Consider the following 22,640-nt stretch of genomic DNA (forward strand, 5'->3'; position numbering starts at 1 on the left):
ATAACAGAACACCAGTGGAATGTCAAGAAGCAAAGGGCAGACTTAGTACCCCTTTAACAGTCCTTTCAGAGGGAGCTCAGCTTCTCAGATGGCACCACCCTCTCACCAAGGGTTACCCAAACTGGTGGGGGGTTCCCAGCAGCCTCTTCTCCTCACCTTCCCAGCCCTCACCATCTGCCACAGCGGCGCCCACGTAGTGCGCAGCCCCTTTTGGCACTGAAGCCTGCAGGTGTCCAGAGCGAAGGCGAAGCCCAGCTGCAGCCACCTCCCTAGCCGACGGATCCACTCTGCATCCCCTGGGGATCCGTCAGCCCCTGCAGGCCCCAGAGCCTCAAGCCTTTCCGGATCTGCTCTCCTCCCTCTCCGCCCGCTGAGCGCGAAGCCTGTGACCCATAGCAGAGCGCAGCGCGGAGTGGCGCAGGCTAGGCAGTTCTGGTGCAGCCAGAGCCCGCACCGCAGCGCGCCACCCCGCGAACGCCCTGACCATGGCATGGCTGCCAAGCGAACCGGCCCCCGTGGCCCACCGCGCAGCCGCCTACCAGGACTCTGGGCAGCAGCGCTGCTCCAGCTCGGTCTGCAGCGTTCCTCAGTGCCCCCGAATGGTGAGTAGCCAGGAGGCGCGGGGCCTTGAGTGGCTCCTGGGGTCCCGGTGGGGAAGGCGAAGCTCCCTGAGGCTGCTCCTTCAGAAGGAACGGGCAAGCAGAGCGTGGGAGGGAATGAAGCAAACAGCCCTCCTGCGACCCAGCATCCCACTCCGGACCCTTCAATTCTCCTCTTGCCTGTGCTCCGGCACTCTCCCTATGCCTCTGAACCCTCCCTTTAGTGCCAGGTGCAATGGAAGGGAGCCTGTGGTTAGCCCTTCGGTCCCTCCGCTAGCTTTCCCAAGATCTCCATGAAAATTCTTTAAAATGAAGTCACCTCTAGGGTGCCCTTGGACCTATTCTGCAGAGATTTAATTTTCCACCATCTCTCATTTCTCAACGCCTAATAAATACCTTGTCTTCAGAAGGCAAGGCCAGTGTTTTGACGACTCCTTCCAATATTTTGATTTGGTTCAGGTAGATCTGAAAGATGAGTGGGAATAAACTAGGCAAAGAGGGGCAGACAGCGTGCCCTGGGCAGAGGGAATAGCACTTGCAAAGGCCCTGTGAGTGGCAGGGAGAATGGGAAACGGTATCAGATAGAGTCGCTGGAGCCAAGAGCGCAAGTTGAGGATGTTGTGCCAGATGAGGCTGGAGAAAGAGGTATGGGCTAGTTTATTGCAGAATCTCAGAGAATCGACCTACTTTTGTTGTTCGAAGCTGCACTCAGCTTTTAATACTTTCCTGAAATTAGTGTGATCAGAGCCCTGCCGTCAAGTCCGTTCCAAAAACTAATTCAGATGTGTTTTGATTTTGAAACAAAACCCACTTGACTTGGTGCAGGAGGATCTGAAAGAAGAAAACTTTAAGGCCAGCAGTTCTCACACCAATGAGAGGTTTCCAGTAAGTCCAAGCTTGGGACAAATCAGATTGATGAAGGAGAAAAACTCTCAGCTGATTTAGGGTACTTTGTAATGATATATTATAAAATGTCTTTCCTATTTAGCAGTGTTGGGAAAAACTAGAAGACAGGGCAAAAAGAATAGTGGTGTTTTGGGGAAAGGGGAAGACCAAGAGGAAAAAGAACTCCAGATACTATCTCAGAATTTTTAGTGCTCTTTGTCTTTAATATCACTTAAAGGGCTCCTTGCTCCTGATCAAGGATGAATGTCTTATTGCTGCTAAAGACCATTGTTAAGTCTTTATTTTTAAGTTGAGATATAATTCACATAACATAAAATTCACCATTTTGGAGTGTCCAGTTCTGTTGCTTTTACTCTATTCACTGTGGTGTGCAACCATCACCACTATCTGATTTCAGAACATCCTGGAAGAGAAAAAAAAACTAATACCAGTCAGTCCACTATTAATTTGTTATGGTAGTATTGTTTTTCTGCTTGATTGATACTGAGATATGAAAATTAAGCTAATTTTAAAGAAGGCAAGTAGAATAAATAGGAGCCCTATTAACTTTTGAATTGTGTGTACTGTTGCACCAATTTTCATTCCTTTTACAGATATATCCGTGCAGTCCAGGTTTTCAAGTTTCACCCCATTATAACGGCTTAAGCAGGATGGCAGATGGATAGGGATCAATATTTTGTGCGTATTTGACTTGATGTTGGTCATAGAAAATTATAGGCAGAAATATCGTTGGATAAAAAGAAAGTAACAACAGCAGCAGAACACACGTTTCCTTGTTTTGTCAGGAATGCTTCCTTTCCTCCCTTCTTCCTTTTCTAGTAGAGAATTATAGTTACACTTCCTTTTAGGAAACTCCATTTGCTGAGCTCAACTTTAATAATACATTTATCAGAATTTATAAGTATATTATGAATTTGTAAGTATGTTATGAAAGGTTTCTTTTCTTCAGGAAATGAACGCTTAAATACCACCACTTCCCAGACTGAGTGAGTTGTGTAGATTTAGGGGAAAAGGCTACAGTGGTGGGAGGAGGAATAAGAAAGTTTCACCCACACTGATGCGTTACAGGTATTTGAAAACATAGAATTAGAGAGGAATTATACGGTTGCTATGAGTTAGAATCGACTCGAAAGCAATGGTTTTTTTTAAGTTCTTTAAAAAAGGCGATGAGAAAAAATTCAAATGAAAACATTTAGTTTAAAAAAATTGACTAATTAGATATGCATCTCATACTGCTGTACTTTTAAAATACTTTTGAAGCTGAAAAATCCTCACATTAACTGAACGCAAATGTACTGTCTGGATTATGATTATAGGAAAAGGTTCATTAACTTAACAGGTATTTATTAAGTAGCTCCCATATTCCAGTCACTGCCCTTGCTGTTGAGGATAAAATGGCAAGGAGTCCCAGGTCCCTGCTATCAGTGAACTTCAAATCCAATGGGGAGAGAGCCCTCATGCAAAGAATCATGTGGATGAATGGACACCTGGATCGTGGGGTTGAAAAGGAAAGGGGGAGACTGCTGACACAATGAGGGGATTGCTACCAATGTCGCAAAACAATTTGTGTGTAAGTTTTTTAATAGGAGATTGATTTGTGCTGTAAACTTTCACCTGAAACACGATAAAATTAAAAAGCAAAAAAAGCTCTCGTTATAAAAAAATAATAGTCCGGGAAAGATAATCATTTTAATGGGAAAAAAGTAGATTATAAAATAATGTGTATGACTAGCCCCCGATTTAAAAAATATAATACACGGTAGTGTGATATGCATTTGCACAGAAGATTGGAAGCAGGTTAGAGTATGAGCCTTAGTTACCTCAGGTGGTGGGATTTAGCATGGTTTTATTTTTTAAATTCTTCTGTTATGGGTAGTTTAAAACATGTCTTCAGTTATCAAAAGATCAAAAATAATCAAAAGAATACTTGTGTAGCCAGTTTTTTAAATAAAGAAAATCCATTGAGATGGCTTCCAGCTCAACAGTTTTTCACCTGTGTTATTTTTTTTTTTATTGGCCAGGTGACAGGCGTCAGAGTGACCAAGTTAGGATGCTCCAGACCAAAGGGAGAGGAGAGGAGGCCACGCCCAAGAGTCAGGGGCCGGGCAGCCCAAAGGGTACCGCCCCTACAGGTCACGTGTTCTGTGACTGCCAGTGGCTGCCAGAGAACCCAAGTTAGGGACGGGCGAGGCGCCTGTCTGTCATCACCAGGACAACAGGCCTCTCTGAGGCTCTGTGACTACTGTGCCTGCGCTAGCGGCTCTTAAGCCTAGGTGAGCCTGGGGCCCTCGCCCGCAAGATGGCCCTGCTTTCTCCACCAGTGCCAGGTTCTGTACAGCCGACTTCAGGGTCGGGCGGGCAGCACTGGGGTGGCAGGGGGCAGGCCCACGGCCTGGGGAGCTGCGGGACAGGGCTGGGCCGGGCCGGGCTGGGCTGGGGGGCCTGGGGAGGGCTCCCTGGGGCACCTGGAGTGTCCACCTTCCCCGGGGCGACCACGACGCTGGGTGTCTGTTTGGATGCTGCATCACAGCCGGCGCCTCCACCCAGTGGGCGCCTGGACAGCGTGATGCTGACCATTTGGCCCGGCGAGCCTGAGAAACCACCCAGGGAGGGTGTGGTCTAAGAAATAAATATATAAGACTGTATTTCAATATATGCATTCTTATTACACTCCGTGCCAGTTTACGGGCTTCTAGTCTTGTTTCTATGCAATCACGTATGTAATATAATATGTAATATGCGTTTATCTCAAATTCATCATTTTGACAGGCTTTTTAGCATGTAGAAGCTCAAATTTGTAATTTTGGAGATTCCCCTTCTGTATATGAAAATGGGGTCATTAAGCTGAAGGATTTTCCGTAGTGCACCATCCTTACTAAGGGATTTAATTAACCCATAGTTAAGACATTGTAAACATCTTAAGAAATTATTACCTCTGTTTAAGAAACTTGAGGGTGAGTGGGCATACCGGCTGACTCCTATTAAACTCGTTTTAAAGACCTGACTTGTAGACTCACCTGCCTTTTTGAATAGGTGCCAACTAAAATAGACAGGGTTCACAGAATTGCCAGCCAAAGGTATGGTGTCTCCAGAGGCCTCCAGGTGGTATAAACGAAGAGTGGAGCCGGTCACCCCGCTTGGGGCACCCCCCTGACGTGGACTATTTGAGGGTACCTGTGTGTGGGGGAGCAATGAGGGTGGGGAGTGGGGTGGGTAGGTAATAGAAATATGCCTGATTTTAAGAAACAGTTTTTTACAATCAGTATTTTTTTTTTGCAATAAGTCAGCGGAGTCATACTCCTTATCTGCAGGGGTTAGCAGAAGTGCTGACAATTGAGAATGTGGAGTGTTCCCAAGTGCCACATGGCCTTTTGGAGAGAAAACTTGATGTTTGGAGCACTTACGGGCCCTGCCTTTTCTAAATTAAGGGTGGTGGGATGATGGTAAGAAAAAGTGGATGGTCTGTGAAAATTGACGCTGGAAAAGCAACTCCCAAGTGTGCAGTTTGTTGATTGCAGGAAAAAAAACCCTCAAATGGCAGCAATGCTTTTATTTATCTATTTTTTTGTGTGTATGCTTCTTTTTAATTCTGAGATTTTTTAAGGGACGGATTAATGGGGCCACTAAGAGTTTTCAGAGAATGAATTTTACAAAAATCTAAGTGTTTTAAATATTGCAGTGATTTACTTATATATGCCGTATATGAGAAAAGTCCTTACAGTTATAGCGAGGAGAAAGAAAGAATATCCAGGAATTAAATTTTCACAGTTGTCTAAATTCTCGTATTTCTCCTCTTCTCCATTTTTCTTTTTTTCTCCTTCATCCAACCCTTCCATTTTGACCCACCAAACCAAACTCCTTGCCACTGAGTTGATTCCAACTCATAGCAACCCTTAGGACAGAGTAGATCTACCCTGCAGGGTTTCCAAGGAGTGGTTAGTGGATTCTAACTGCTGACCTTTTGGTTAGCAGCTGAGCTCTTAGCCACTGTGCCAGGGCTCCTCTTGACCCACAGTCCTCCCTAATTCACCATTGTGTTAGAAAAAGGTTTTGCTATTCTGAAATAAGAACATTTTACTGTACTTTCATGCTAGTGGTTGCTTTTGGTGTGTCTTTAAGTACTAAACAGTTAACTCATGGAAGTATTTGAATTAATAAGATGATGCCTAGGCTCCAAGGGAGATGGAGTGGATGGTATAGGAGAAGGGCATGCAGAGGCTGCCTGTAAAGTCCCCAGAACTCTATTGGAGATCATAACATACGTCAGTAATCGCTTGAATCTAAATGTACAACTTCAGCAGTTGACGTAAATGACTTTGCACATGAATTTTGGAACTCAGCTATATCTCAATGGAAATTTCTTCAGTTAAGCCATTTGTTTGTATTGCTTCTATAATAATGAAAGCTAATATTTATTGTGTACATTCTGTGCGTGAGACCTTTTTCTAAGTGTCTTGTGTGTTTTATTTAATCTGTACAACAACCTTATGAGTGAGATCTATTTTAGAGATGAGGAAACTGAGGCACAGAGATGGAAAGTAACTTGCCCAGATCAATCAGATGATAAAATTGAGCTAGAATTCAAACCCAGGCAGTTTGTTTCAAAATTTGCTCATGTAATCACTGTACATGACAGTAGGGAGGCCTGGTGGCTTAGTGGTTAAAGCGCTTGGCTGCTAACTGAAAGGTCAGCAGTTCAAAACCACCAGCCCCTCTGCGTAAGACAGATGTGGCAGTCTGCTTCAGTAAAGATTTTCAGTCTTGGAAACCCGATAGGGCAGTTCTACTCTGTCCTGTAGAGTCACCATGAGTTGGAATTGACTCGACGGCAGTGGGTTTGGGTATATAATAGTAATGTACAGTGTATTATGTATGGTGGATTGACACAGTGGCTGCAACAATGAGTTCAAGCATAACAACGATTGTGAGAATGGCGCAGGACCGGGCAGTGTTTCGTTCTGTTGTGCATATAGAGTCGCTATGAGTTGGAACCGACTCGACGGCACCTAACAACAACCTAACAACATAGCTCTATATTAAAAAAAAAACCACTGCTTATATATCTGTATCTATTTATCTATATCTACATATATATACACACACATATACATAATACAAATGTGCATATATGAGTGAGTGTATAAATAAGTGTATGAGTATATAAATATACACCCAGTGCCGTCGAAGTCGATTCTGACTCATAGCGACCCTATAGGACAGAGTAGAACTGCACCATAGAGTTTCCAAGGAGTGCCTGGCGGATTTGAACTGCCAACCCTTTGGCTAGCAGCCGTAGCACTTAACCACTATGCCACCAGGGTTTCCGTATAAATATATAAGCGTACATATATAAATATACGTATAAATGTATATAAAATATACACAAATATAAATATGTATAGAAATACACATATCACAAATATCTATACAGAAATATATATATAAATATGTATATCTGTGTGAGTGCATCTGTGTCTGTGCGAGTGCATCCGTGTCTGTGCGAGTGCATCTTCGTATGTGCGAGTGCATCTATATCTATATATATATCAATGTATGCATATAAATATTAGGAAGTTAGTCTTCCTCCTTATTTGGTGTTTAACGTCTTTTTGTGCTCTGATGAATACTTGTATGTTATTGTTCCGGGCACTGAACTAGATGTGCAGAACAGAGTAGGCACACCTAGCCCTCTCTTTCTGCCTTGTCCCTTCCCTCTTTCACAAAGATGAAATGAAAAGGAATTAATGAAGACGGGTTATTAGAATCAGGGCTCATACTCAGGGCTATAGTAGTATTGGGAGTTTCTCCTGTCACTTCAGCTCGTGTTCAGGAATTGTCACCTGCTTTTTGTGAATCACAAAGACCAGTGTTTTATATGAAGCTATTTAGATTTGGAGTATGAAGCAGTGATTTAAAAAAAAAAAAAAAAAACTTTTCTTTTCAGAGAGTTTTCTAATAATTGTTTACATGTATTTTAGTTATACTAAAACTGTTACAAAAATGCATCAAAGAACTGTTTAAATTTTAATTCATATGGGTGAAAATGTACGTTAAACTATCACATGTCATCATCAAGTTTTTAGTAGTGTGTAATACTTTAAAGTCAGATTTATTTATTTTTAATGTTAAAGAACATCATACAATTTTCCGACATTAATTCATTGGGATTTTCATCCTATTTTGCTCTTTTATCTTTGTGTGCGGTTAGGACTTCTCATAGGTGTTGGGAAGAACAAGATGGGTGAAAACTTTACAGTAAGATATTTCATTCTTTTTGAAATTAAGATGATTTTCTTCATCAAAGGTTTATAGACAGTTTTGGTCTTTTTGCATCACATGGTGTAATTACGAAGACTTGGATGATATCTGTGTTAAAAGAGCATTAAAAATAAATTTTTTGTGTATATTCATTTTCCCACTCTTGAAAATACTGAAGTTCATTTTGTATGTACTGGGGTGGTGGTGGTAATATTTAATAATTGTAACAATAGGTCTCTCTCATAGAGCCCTCCTTCTGTGCCCGTTTCTGTACTTACCACTTCACATTTATTTAATCCTTCCAAAATCTTTATGTGATTGATATTATTATATCCTTTTAACTGACCCAGTTTAATGACACAAATTTTCCAAGATACCATAGTTGGTAAGTGACAGAGTCAGGATCTGAGCCCAAACAATCTGTTTTCAAAGTTAGATCTTTTATACCATGGCTTCTTTCTGAACTAAAGATTGTGCCCAGAGCCTGGATGAGTGGACAACTCCAAGATGAAGAGTCTCAATGTCTTATCAGCTGAGTCAGTGAACTCTTCCTTATTTATGGCAAATTCTCTATTATGTTGTCTAGTGGCATGCTACAGGATTTACGTGGCTCTTTTTCAGCACAGCCAACCAAAGCTAAGGTATGGATATGGATAAGCTATCGCAACTGCCTTCCCTGCCCTTGCACCATCACTTTGTGTCCTACCTGTGCCCGGTGGACCATCCGCTTCAGGCACTGCCGCTTCCAGCATTGGGTGGAAAGCTGGAAAGGCTATGAAAGAGATGGGGCTGGAGTAAGGAAGTCTAGGGAAGCAGAAAGAGGAAGTCATTGGGAAAGTTTTTACGGAGTCAGAATCAAGGCTCTAAAGCAGGTTTTCCAGTTCTCAGTGCTGCCCAATAATTGCATCTTTCCATGGATTAGTCTATTCTTTAGTATTCTATCCAACAAATGCTTATTGAGTGCTGCTATGTACCGGGCACTGTTCTAGGCAGTGGGTATCCAGCAGTGAATGAAAAACGGCAAGACTCTGCCCTCATGGAACATACCTCCTATTGTCAGGAAGACAGATAATAAATAAACAGACAAATAAGATGGTGAAATGTGCTTTGGAGAAAAAACATGAAGCTGCATAAGAGGAAAGGTAATTCTAGGAGAGGGTGAGAAGGTAGATGGGGGAAGGAAGGATTGCTTTTAATGTAGGGTGGAAGGGAAGGTGTCTATGATAAGGTGACATTTGAGTCGAGCACAAGCCGTGGGAATGGCTGAAGGAAGACCATTTCAGGAGAGGGCACAAGTACAAAGGTCCTGAGGCAAGGGCATGCCTGATGTGTTGGAGAAACAGTAAGGAAACCAGTGAGGCTGTAATGGAGCAAGGGGGCAATGCAGTAGGAGGTGATACCAAAGTAGTAATGGACGCCAGATCATGTAGGAATTGTCAGCCACTTAAAGGACTTTGACTTTTCCTTTGAGAGAAAAGGCAGGGTTTAAGTAGAAGAGTGACATAATACGACTTATGTTCCGACAAGCATTCCCTTCCCCCACACTTTACCTCTGCATGAACATTAACAAAACTTTACATCCAAAAGAATACAGTTCCTTTTACCTATACATCATGCTGGCTTTCAACAGAAAATTACAAGGCATACTATAAAGCAAAAAACAATCTGAAGGGAAAGGGCAGGTATCACAAGCAGACTCAGATAATGCCAGAGGTGTTAGAATGATCAGACTGGGGATTTCAAATAACTATGATTAATATGTTAAGGGCTCTCATGGAAAAAGTGGACAACATGCAAGAATAGATGAGTAGTCTAACCAAAAAAATTGTGAACAATAAGGAAATGTGAGAAATCAAAATTTGCAACAGAAATGAATAAGGCATTTGATGCCCCTACTAGTAGGCTGGAAATAGCTAAGGGAAGAATCAGTGAGCTTGAAGATGTTTCAGCAGCAGCTTCTCAAACTGGAAGTCAAAGAGAAAAAAAGATTGGAGGAAAAAAAAAAGGACTATCCAAGAACTGTGGGGCAATCACAAAACATGTAACATATGCATAACGGGAATACTAAGAGGAGAAGAGAGAAAGGAACAGAAGAAAGACTTGAAGCAGGAAGGACTGAGAATTTTCCAAAATTGTTGACAGACACCAAACTACAAATCCAGTAGGCCCAGAAAACACTAAGCAAGATAAATTCAAAACCAAACCCCGTTGCTGTCGGACCGATTCCTACTCATAGCGACAAAGCAAGATATATACGAAAAAATCTGCACCCAGGCATATCATATTCAAATTGCAGAAAGTCAAACAAAAAGAGATAGTAACACCTCTTCCTTATTAATTGTTAGAACACATAGACAAATCAGTAAGGATATAAAAGATTTGAATAGCATTATCATCCAAATTAACCTAATTGCCATTTACAGAAATAATACACTTAACCATTGCAGAGTCTAATTCTTTGCAAGTATACATGCAACATTCATCAAACTAGACCGTATAACCCAAATTCTAACTCATGGTGACCCCATGTGTTACGGTAGAACTGTTTCATAGGGTTTTCTTGGCTCTAATCTTTATGGAAGCAGATTGCCAGGCCTTTCTTCTGTGGTGCCACTGGGTAGGTTTGAACCACCAACCTTTAGGTTAATAGACAAAAGCAAACCACTTGTGCCACCTGAGGACTTTAGATACCCATTGCTATTGAGTCAGTTTTGACTCATAGCGACCCTAGTACTGGGTATAAGTGCCTCATAGGGTTTCCAAGGCTGTAGTCTTATGGAAGAAGGCTGCCACATCTTTCTCCTACAAAGTGGCTGGTGCATTTGAACCTCTAAGCCTTCGGTGAGCGGCCAAGTGCTTAACCATTGTACCACCAGGGGACCTTAAGTACCTTATACTGTTGAGTCGATTCTGATTCATAGTGACTCCATCAGACAGTAGAACTGCCCCATGAAGTTTCCATGGAGCCACTGGTGAATTCAAACTGCTGACCTTTTGGTTAGCAGCCACATCCCTTAACCACTATGCCACTGCCCTAAAACAGCTTTCAATACATTCAGGAGGATCGGCGTCATAGAGTATGTTATCTGACCACAATGCTATGAAATTAGAAACCAATAACAATAAAATATCTATAAATTTTCCAAATAGAAAATTAAACAGTGTACTTCTAAATAATTCTTGGTTCAAAGAAGAAATCACAAAGGAAATTAGAAAATACTCTTTTTAGTATAATAACATGTTTCTAGTGAAGGCTTACTCAATATTCTCAATATTTCTGTTATGGTTGTTCCACTTTCATTAATCTAGTTGCCCTGCCTCTTTGCATTTTTACCTTGGTTTTAAAGTAATTGTTGACTATTTGGTCCCATAAAGATGATTTTTTATAGGATCACAGTCGTCATGGGTGGTATTCTTTATTTTAGGAGCCTATCTATTATTTAGCTAAAAGATAACCTCAGGTCTAGTTTCAGTTCAAGGTTTAAAGAGTATCTAAGGACAGTAGTCCTCCAGTCTCAACCAGTCTGGTTTTTGTTTAGTTTTTTATGAATTTGAGGTTCTATTCCACATTTTTCTCCCATACTATCAGGGTCCATCTACTGTGGCCCTGATAAGAATGGTCGGAGGTGGTAGCCGGGCACCATCTAGTTTTTTTTTTTTTTTTTGGTTTCAAGGTAGATGAGGTCATGGCTCATGTAGACTATTTGTCCTGTAGACTAGTTTCTTCTTTGAGCCTTTGGTTTCTTTCTTTCTTTTATTCTGGAGGAGTAGAGACCAATAGTTGTATCCTAGATAGGCAATTGCAACCTTCCAATAATCTACTTCCCCTGACTCTTACATTCTCATCTTTGTTTTAAAGTAATTGTTTACCATTTGCTCTCATATAGATGATTTTTTTAAAGCGGCACGTTACTTATGAGAGGTATTCATTATTTTGTGAGCCAATCTGTTATTTCGCTACTGGGATTAGTTTCAGTTCAAAGTTTGAAGAGTATCTCAAAGCAGTGATTTCAGGGAGTCCTCAAGTGTGAACCAGTCCAGTAAGCCCCCCTCTTTTTCTGTATTTGATGATAAATATATATTTTTTATTTTGCTTTAAGTGAAAGTGTACAGATCAAGTCAGTCTCTCTGATAAAAACTTATATACACCTTGCTACCAAAACCAAACCCACTGCCGTTGAGTCGATTCCGTAGAGCTTCCAAGGAGCACCTAGGTGGATTCAACCCACTGACCTTTTGGTTAGCAACTGTAGCACTTAACCACTACTCCACCAGGGTTTCCTATACACCTTGCTAAAAAAAACCTTACTACATACCCACAATTACTCTCCCCCCTAATGAGACAGTCTGCTCCCTCCTTCCACTCTCTTTTTCCATGTCCATTTCGCAAGCTTCTAAGCCCCTCTACCCTCCCATCTCCCCTCCAGTCAGGAGGTGCCAACATAGTCTCAAGTGTCCACCTGATCCAAGTAGCTCACTCCTCACCAGCATCCCTCTACTACCCATTGTCCAGTCCAATGCATGTCCGACGAGCTGGCTGCAGGAATGGTTCCTGTCCTGGGCCAACAGAAGGTCTGGGGACCATGACCACCAGGGTCCTTCTAGTCTCAGTCAGACCATAAAGTCTGGTCTTTTTATGAGAATTTGGGGTCTGCATCCCACTGTTCCCCTCTCCCTCAGGGGTCATCCACTGTATTCCCTGTCAGGGCAGTCATCGGTTGTGCCCAGGCACCATCTAGATCTTCTGGTCTCAGGACAATGTAGTCTCTGGTTCATGTAGCCCTTTCTGTCTCTTGGGCTTGTAATTACCTTGTGTCCTTGGTGTTCTTCATTCTCCTTTGATCCAGGTGGGTTGAGACGCATTGATGTATCTTAGATGGCTGCTTGCTAGCATTTAAGATCCCAGACGCCACTCTTCAAAGTGAGATGCAGAATGTTTTCTTAATGGATTTTATTATGCCAATGGACTTAGATGTCCCCTGAAACCATGGTCTCCAAACCCCTGCCCCTGCTTCGCTAACCTTTGAAGCACTCAGTTTATTCAGGAAACTGCTTTTGGTTTAGTCCAGTTGTGCTGACCTCTGCTGTATTGACTGTTGTCCTTCCCTTCACCTAAAGTAGTTCTTATCTACTATCTAATTAGTAAATATCCCTCTCCTACCCTCCCTCCCTCCCCCCTCTCATAACCACAAAACAATGCATTCTTCTCAGTTTAAACTATTTCTCAAAATCTTATAATAGTGGTCTTATACAATATTTGTCCTTTTGCAACTGACTGATTTCACTCAGCGTAATGTCTTCCAGGTTCCTCCATGTTATGAAATGTTTCACAGATTCATCACTGTTCTTTACCGATGTGTACTATTCCATTGTGTGAATATACCATAATTTATTTATCCATTCATCCTTTGATGGGTACCTTGGTTGCTTCCATCTTAGTGCTCCAATAAACATGGGTGTGCATATACCTGTTAGTGTAAAGGCTCTTATTTCTCTAGGATATATTCCGAGGAGTGGGATCCCTGGGTCCTATGATAGTTCTATTTCTAGCTTTTTGAGGAAGTGCCGAATAGATTTCCAAAGTGGTTGTACCATTTCACATTCCCACCATCAGTGTATAAGTGTTGAAATCTCTCCACAGCCTCTCCAACATTTATTATTTTGTGTTTTTGGATTAATGCCAGCCTTGTTGGAGTGAGATGGAATCTTATTGTAGTTTTGATTTGCATTTCTCTAATGGCTAATGATCGAGAGCACTTCCTCATGTATCTGTTAGCTGCCTGAATGTCGTCTTTAGTGAAGTGTCTGTTCATATTGTTTTCCCATTTTTAATTGCGTTGTTTGTCTTTTTGTGGTTGAGTCTTAACAGAATCATGTAGACTTTAGAGATCAGGTGCTGGTCGGAGATGTCATAGCTGAAAATTTTTTCCCAATCTCTAGGTGGTCTTTTTACTCTTTTGGTGAAGTCTTTAGATGAGCATAGGTGTTTGATTATTTTTAGCTCCCAGTTATCTGGTTTCTCTTCAGCATTTTTAGTAATGTTTTGTATTCAGTTTATGCCATGTATTAGGGCTCCTAACGTTGTCTCTATTTTTTCTTCCATGATCTTTACCGTTTTAGACTTTATGTTTAGGTCTTTGATCCATTTGGAGTTAGTTTTTGTGCATGATGTGAGGTACGGGTCCTGTTTCATTTCCTTGCACATTGATATCCAGTTATGCCAGCATCATTTGTTAAAAAGACTGTCTTTTCCCCAATTAACTGACACTGGGCCTTTGTCAAATATCAGCTGCTCATATGTGGATGGATTTATATCTGGATTCTCAATTCTGTTCCATTGGTCTATGTGTCTGTTGTTGTACCAGTCTTTTTTATCTACTGTGGTAGTATAATAGGTTCTAAAATCAGGAAGAGTGAGGCCTCTCACTTTGTTCTTCTTTTCCAGCAATGGTTTACTTATCCGGGGTTTCTTTCCCTTCCATATGAAGTTGGTGATTTGTTTCTCCATCTCATTCAAAAATGCTGCTGGAATTTGGATCAGAATTGCATTGCATATATCGATGGGTTTTAGTAGAATAGACATTTTTACAATGTTAAGTCTTCCTATTCATGAGCAAGGTATGTTTTTCCACTTAGGTATGTCCCTTTTGGTTTCTTGTAGTAGTACCTCATAGATTTCTTTGTATAGGTCTTTTACGTTTCTGGTTAGATTTATTCCTAAGTATTTTATCTTCTTCGGGGCTACTGTGAATGGAATTGATTTGATGATTTCCTCTTCAATCTTCTTTCCGTTGGTGTAGAGGAATCCAAATAATTTTTGTATGTTTATCTTGTAACCTGATACTTCGCTGAACTATTAGTTTCAGTAGTTTTCTTGAGGATTCTTTAGGGTTTTCTGTGTATAAGATCATGTCATCTGCAAACAGAGATATTTTTACTTCTTCCTTATCAATCTGGATGCCCTTCATTTCTTTATCCAGCCTAATTGCTCTGGCTAGGACCTCCAGCACAATGTTGAATAAGAGTGGTGATAAGGGGCATCCTTGTCTGGTTCCCGTTCTTAAGGGGGATGTTTTTAGAATGTCTCCATTAAGGATGATGTTAGCTGTTGGTTTTGTGTAAATGCCCTTTATTATGTTGAGGAGTTTTCCTTCTATTTCTGTTTTGTTGAAAGTTTGTATCAAGAATGGGTGCTGGACTTTGTCAAATGCCTTTTCTGCATCAATTCATAAAATCAAGTGGTTCTTGTATTTTGTTTTATTTATATGGTGGATTACACTAATTGTTTTTCTAATATTGAACCATCCTTATTATTTACCTGGTATAAATCCCACTTGGTTGAGGTGGATTATTTTTTAGATATGTTGTTGAATTCTATTGGCTAGCATTTTGTTGAGGATTTTGCATCTATGTTCATGAAGGATATAGGTCTGTAATTTTCTTTTTTGTGTTGTCTTTAGCTGGTTTTGGTATCAGGGATATGCTGGCTTCATAGAATAAGTTAGGGAGTATTCCATCCTTTTCTATGCTTTGAAATACCTTTAGTAGTAGTGGAGTTAAGTCTTCTCTGAAAGTTTGGTAGAACTCTGCAGTGAAGCCAACTCTTTTTTGTTATGCATCTATTTAGTTGTTCTACTTCTGTTTGTGTTAGTTTAGGTAGGTAGTCTGTTTCTAGGAATTCATCCATTTCTTCTAGATTTTCAAATTTGTTAGAGTACAATTTTTCATAGTAATCTGATAGGATTCTTTTAATTTCAGTTGTGTCTGTTGTGATATGGCCCACCTCATTTCCTTTTTGGGTTATTTATTTCCTTTCCTGTATTTCTTTAGTCAGCCTGGCCAATGGTTATCAATTTTGTTGATTTTTTTCAAAGAAGCAGCTTTTGGGCTTGTTAACTCTTTCAATTGTTTTTCAATTATGCTCTAATTTTTATTATTTGTTTTCTTCTGGTCCCTGAAGGTTTCTTTTGTTGCTCTCTTTCTATTTGTTCAAGTTGTAGGGACAGTTCTTTGATTTGGCTCTTTCTTCTCTTTATATGTGTGCATTAATTGATATAAATTGACCTCTGAGCACTGCTTTAGCTGTGTCCAAAAGGTTTTGATAGGAAGTGTTTTAAGTCGCATTGCATCCTATGAATTTCTTTAGTCCCTCCTTAATGTATTGTATAACCCAGTCTTTTTTGAGCAGGGTATTGTTCAGTTTCCAAGTATTTGATTTGTTTTCCCTAGTTTTTCTGTTATTGATTTCTACTTTTATGGCCTTATGGTCTGAGAAGATGCTTTGTAATATTTCAATGTTCTGGATTCTGTACAGGTTTGCTTTATGACCTAATATGTGGTCTATTCTAGAGAATGTTCCACGTGCACTAGAAAAATATATACTTTGCAGCTGTTGGGTGGAGTGTTCTGTATAAGTCTATGAGATCAAGTTAGTTGGTTGTGGCAATTAGATCTTCGGTGTTTTTGTTCAGCTTCTTACTGGATGTCCTGTCCTTCACTGAATGTGGTGTTTTGAAGTCTCCTACTATAATTGTGGAGGTGTCTAATCTCACTTGTCAATTCTGTTAGAGTTTGTTTTATATATCTTGCAGCCTTGTCATTGGGTACATAAATATTTAATATGGTTATATCTTCCTGGTAAGTTGTCCCTTTAATCATTATGTAGTGTCCTTTTTTATCGTTTGTGGTGGATTTAACTTTAAAGTCTATTTGGTCAAGAATTGATATTGCCACTCCTGCTCTTTTTTGATTGTTGTTTGCTTGATATATTTTTTCCATCCTTTGAGTTTTAGTTTATTTGTGTCTCTAAGTCTAAGGCATGTCTCTCGTAGGCAGCATATAGACGCATCATGTTGTTTTATCCAGTCTGTGGCACTCTGTCTCTTTATTGGTGCACTTAAGCCATTTACATTCAGCATAATTATAGATAAGTGTGAGTTTAGTGCTGTCATTTTGATGCCTTTTTCTGTGTGTTGTTGACAATTTCATTTTTCCCTTTCCTTTTTTTGTGCTGAGAAGTTTTTCTTTGTAAATTGTGTGTTCCTCATTTTCATAGCAGTTGAATTTGTTTTTGCTGAGTCGTTATGTTTATCTTGGTTTTTTTTTTTTTTGAAGTATGGAATTGTTAGACCTCTTTGTGATTACCTTAATATTTATCCCTATGTCTCTAAGTAAAAACCTAACTTGTATCATCCTATATTGCCTTGGTTTCCTCTCTGTATGGAAGATCTATGCCTCCTGTATTTAGTCCCTCTTTTTTGATTATTGTCATCTTTTACATAAAGACATCAATGATTCCCTGTTTTGATCATTTTTTTTTCATTAATCTTATTTTGTTTTTGTGATTTCCCTATCTGAGTTGATATCAGGATGTTCTGTTTTGTGACCTTGTGTTGGTATATGATATTATTGATTTTCTGACCAAATAATTTTCTTTAGTAATTCTAATAGCTTTGGTTTGTTTTTTGCAACTTCTCTCAGCTTGTGTTTATCTGTAAATGTCTTAATTTCACCTTTCTATTTGAGAGAGAGTTTTGCTGGGCTTATGATTCTTGGCTGGCAGTTTTTCTCCTTCAGAGCTCTATATATGTCATCCCATTGCCTTCTTGCCTGCATGGTTTCTGCCGAGTAGTCTGAACTTATTCTTATTGATTCCCCTTTGTAGGTGACTTTTTGTTTATCCCTGGCTACTTTTAAAATTTTCTCTTTATCTTTGGTTTTGGCACATTTGATAATATATTTTGGTGATTTTCTTTTGGGATCTGTCTTGTATGGGGTTCGATGAACATTTGGATATATATCCTTTCATCTTTCACAATGCCAGGGAAGTTTTCTGCCAACAGATCTTCAACTATTCTCTCTGTATTTTCTGTTATTCCTCCCTTTTCTGGAACTCCAGTCACATGCAAGTTATTCTTCTTGATAGAGTCCCACATGATTCTTAGGGGTTCTTCATTTTTTTTAATTCTTTTATCTGATTTTTCTTCAATTACATTGGTGTCAATTGACTTATCCTCCAACTCTCCCACTCTCCATTCTAATTCCTCGATTCTTCTCCTCTGACTTCCTATTGAGTTGTCCAATTCTGTAATTTTATTGTTAATCTTTGGGATTTCTGAATGCTGTCTCTCTGTGTATTCTTGCAGCTTATTAATTTTTCACTACGTTCTTGAATAATCTTTTCAATTTCTTCAACTGCTTTATCTGTGTGTTCCTTGACTTTTTCTGTAGATTGCCTTATTTCATTTCTGAGGTCATCCTTGATGTCTTGAAGCATTCTGTACATTCGTTTCTTATATTCTATATCTGGCAACTCCAGGAATGTATCTTCATTTGGGAAAGATTTTGATTCTTTGATTTGGGGGTTTGTAGAAGCAATCATGGTCTGCTTCTTTATGTGATTTGATATCGACTGCTGTCTCCAAGCCATCTATGAGTTATTGTAATGATTTATTTTATATTTGCTTGCTGAGTCTTATCTTCTTGTTTTCTTTTATTTTGTTTCAATACACCCAGATGGACTACTAGAATGAGCTAACTTAATTGTTGGAGCTTTTGAATTGCTTATTCCTGTTACCAGCTGGTTTGAGCTGTTACCCAGTATATGAGCCGATGTGTCCATTCACTATGCTTGAATAGAATCAGGTGTTCTGATAGTGGGTCAGCTAGTGTGTGGTGTAGGCTCTCTGCTACTAACTTAGAGGAGTAGTGGTGATGGTTGTATGTACTGGTTTCTTGTAATGGCAGGGGGTCACACTCTGAGGAGGGCAGGGTGTGGACAGCCTTCCGCCCCAAGTGCCAGTGAGGAAAGAGCATCTATGTTCTCTAGGGTGGTCTGGTGGGTGGGCTCTGCAGCTGTACCTTAGGCACCCAATGCTTGTACCTCTAAAAATTGGTAGGCATTGCTATCCTCTGTCCCCTTTAGCAGGTGGTTAGGTGGTGTGGATGGAGCCTCAGCCCTCAGTTCCATGCTACAGATCAGTGAGGTCTCTGTTTAATAGGTAGAGTGGTCCAAAACTTGCCTTCCCACTGCTCAGCTACAACAATTACAGCTGATCTCTGAAAGAATTGCCTTTGCATTAAAATAGCCACCTGGTTCCAGGTAGGGGTGAAAGCCAAAGACTGTGGATCTCTTATGCCTGAATGGCGCTTGTTCTGTAATGCTATTCCAGTTTAGAGAAATCAGGAAAGGATTTTTCATCTGATTGTTAGTTGCTGCTTTTCCAGGCCAGGAGAATGGGTTAGAAAAGAAAAAAAAAAAAACCTGCAAAGCACTTCAATCTCTGGCCCAGGGAATTCCAATGTTAATGAAGCCGGCTGGGGCAGGGAGGGGAGGGATCAGATAGATCAGAGGTAGTAAATTAGATAAACTCACTTCTCTTGTTTGGTGAGGACAGTTTTATCTGAGATTCCGGAGGAGTGTGTAGCCCGTGTGCATGGGCTAGGTCCCTGTGGAGATTGCCCAGGGGGTTAGCACTGCATCCCTGTTTGCCTTGTCTCAGGAAGCCACGATCATCTCCATAGCTCTGCTTCCAAGACTCCGCAAGGGTTCAGGTCTGGGACGTGGCTTGCCTGGCTCTGGAACTGGTCGCTTCTTCAGTGAGCGGTTTCTCATTCCCCTGAGGCCTCGGGGCTGGGGAGCAGCTCACCTGACTCCGGGACTGCACCCTCCTTCAGTACGCGGATTCTCACTTCCCTATTACTCAGGTCAATTCCCTAGTTCTCAGTTTGATGGTCAGCGTTCCTAGATTGCCATGTATGTAATTGCTTCACTTGTTTTTCTGAATCTTTGTTGCAAGAGGGGTCAGCTGGAGCTTCCGCGCAGTCAGCCATCTTGGTCCCCCCCCCAATTTTTTTAAATGAGTTGAAATTCTGTGCCACATTTATCTCCCATGCTATCAGAATCCATCTATTGTGGCCCTGATCACAAGGGATGGTAGTGGTATCTGGCACCATCTAGTTCTTCTGGCCTCAGGGTAGATTAGCTCGAGGTTTGTTTAGACTTTGTCTTGTAGGCAAGTTTCTCCTTTGAGTCTTTGGTTTTCTACATTGCCTTTTGCTGCAGATGAGTGGAGAACAGCAGTTGTATCATGGAAGGCCACTCACAAGCTTTTAAAACCACAAACACTACTCAGCAAATGAGGATATAAAACATAACTGTATGAACTATATCATGCCAAGATGTTCTATGAGACTCTGGTCCTAATAACTTAAAATCCAGAAAACCAATCCTGCAGGTTTCATCTCAGCGTCCTCTTCCTCTGATAGGGTGATCTGACCTTCTTTATTTTGCCCCATGTCGTGTGCAACATCAAACACACCAGAGGGTGTCATGTGACCATGATGGACCCCAGGTGACTGCACATAGGCCTCCTACCTCACTTGTACCCACTCAAGGACTTCTGCACCTTATGGCGACTCTCTTTCCTTTTGGTGGATTCTACTGCGTAAAAGTGTACTGACACCTCTTTCTGGAATGATCAAGTAACTTCTTCTCTGTATTACAAATGGATCCCTTGTGGCCTGGCCAGTCTGCTTTATATGTTCAGTGTAGCATTATTCCCAACATGATGACCGTACTTTGTAGTAATTATGTACTCTTTTTTTGGCAGAATGGTGGTTGGCCTTCTTTTATATTGTAAAATACCACATATTTTACAATATAAAATGTGGAGATCCAGTTGTCCCAGCATCATTTGTTGAAGGGACTATTCTTTGCCCATGGAATGGGCTTGCATCATTATTGAAACAAATTTTATATTAAATACAATATTTAATAATTCATGCTAGGTTTCATAGGTTTATTTTCCTTTGGTTTTGAATATTCTTTTTCTTGTTGCTTTGTTTTCAGCAATGACTCCCTATGCTTTGTGCCTTCAGTTCTCCTAGCCATTAATCTGCTCTCTATCTTTGTGTGTTGTAGATTTTCATGTAAGTAGGATCACGCAATAATTGTTCTTGGGATTTCAGTTACTTCATGCATAACAATGTTTTCAAGGTTCATCCATTTATTGCAAGTAACAGAACTCCACTGCTCTTGTGGCTGCATAATATTGCATGTATGTATTTGTCATGTTTTGCTTATCCAATCACCTTTTGATGGACACTTGGGTTGTTTCCACCTTTTTCATTCAGTGAATAACGCTACAATGAACGTGAGTGTCCAAGTACCTGTTTTCTTACTTTCAGTTCATTTGTGTACATGCCCAGGAGTGGAATTACAAGGCATATGGTAATTCTGTGTTAAATTATTTGAGGAGCCACCAAAGTGTATTTTACAGTGGCTGCAGCACATCATATCCCCAGTAGCAATGCACTCCCTGTTTGTCCACATCCTCACCAAATCTTTTTTTTTTTTTTTCCTTGTTTGTTCGTTTTTATTCTGGCAACATCCATCGACGTGATAAGGAATGATACCTCTCTGTCATTTTGATTTGCATTTCCCCACTGACTGATAATGTTGAACATCTTTTCATGTGCTTACTGGCGATTTGTATATTTTCTTTGGAATAATGCCTTAAAGTCTTTTGTCCATTTTTTAAGATGGGTTGTTGGTGTTTTTGTATTTAGCTCTAGGCAGTCTATATATCAGGATATGAAACCCTTAAGCAGAGTAGAGATTCCGAGTACATTCTCACAATCAGTAGTTGTCTTCACTTTCCACTTTCTCGATAATGCTCATTGATGCACAAAAGATTTAAATATTCACCAAGAGAAATTTATCTATTGTTTCCTGTGTCATATCTACGAAGATGTGGGAAAAAATCCTAAAATATAACCCTGGGTTATACTTCTAAGGGTTTTATGGTTTTAGCTCTCATATTCAGGTCATTGATCCTTTTAGAGTTAATTTTTGTATTTGACGTAGAGTATGTGTCCAACTTCATACTTTTCCATGTGGAGATCCAGTTGTCCCAGCATCATTTGTTGAAGGGACTATTCTTTTCCCATGGAATGGGCTTGCATCATTGTTGAAACAAATTCGGCAAAGATGTATGAATTCATTTCTGGGCACCCTATTCCTTTAGTCTCTATGTCTATCCTAATGCCAGTACAAAACTGTTTTGTTTACTGTGTGTTTGTAGTGATACTTTAAATCTTGAAGTGTGAGCCCCATACTTTCTTCTTCTTTTCTAAAATTGTTTTGTATATTCAGAGCCCTGTGTGTTTGCAATATTTATGTTATACAGACTTGGTAGATATTCTTGAGTTCTTGCGTGTTTGTTTTTCTCTGTTTTACTGAATTTGTAAGTGGTAAGACATGAATTCTGGGAATTAGGAGAGAGTAATAGGAGATTCTCAGCATCTTGACCCAGGACTGAAAATTCCACATCAGGTTTGCATGAAGGAGATTGCCAGAAGGGCTGGTGATGAACAGAGCTGGGAGATCTGGGGCTCATTTTTGTGAGATCTATGTCATGGGTTGGAGAGAGAATGTACCCTGAAGAATCAAGTCCTCCTATGATGGAGAAAAGTGAAGCATGCTTGGCTGTGCCCTGGCTGCCATCAAGGGCACAAGGAGGGTCAAGGTAGCAGAGTCCATAGCATCACAGTTTTGGGAGATGGGTAGGGCCAGCATGTTCTCTGAATGAAGCTACTTTCCCAACATCACAGTGCTCATCAATAGTGTGGAAGTGTCTTTTTATAATAAGAACTCCCCACACAGCCATTTAATGAGACCATGGGTAAAGAGGTCTCATCACAGAGACAGAAGTCAATCCTCTTCCTGTTCAAAAATATAAGAAGTCCTCAGGGGCTTCTCACCAGCTCTACCTTGTGGCCTCCGAATGGTGACTGCCAAAATCAGCAGAGCCTAAAGCTATTCCTCACTAAGTACCTGAAAGACAACAGTGAGGTGATGCAGAATCCATGCTCTAA

Source organism: Loxodonta africana, unplaced genomic scaffold, assembly GCF_030014295.1.
Source record: "Loxodonta africana isolate mLoxAfr1 unplaced genomic scaffold, mLoxAfr1.hap2 scaffold_214, whole genome shotgun sequence".
Classification (NCBI taxonomy): Eukaryota; Metazoa; Chordata; class Mammalia; order Proboscidea; family Elephantidae; genus Loxodonta; species Loxodonta africana.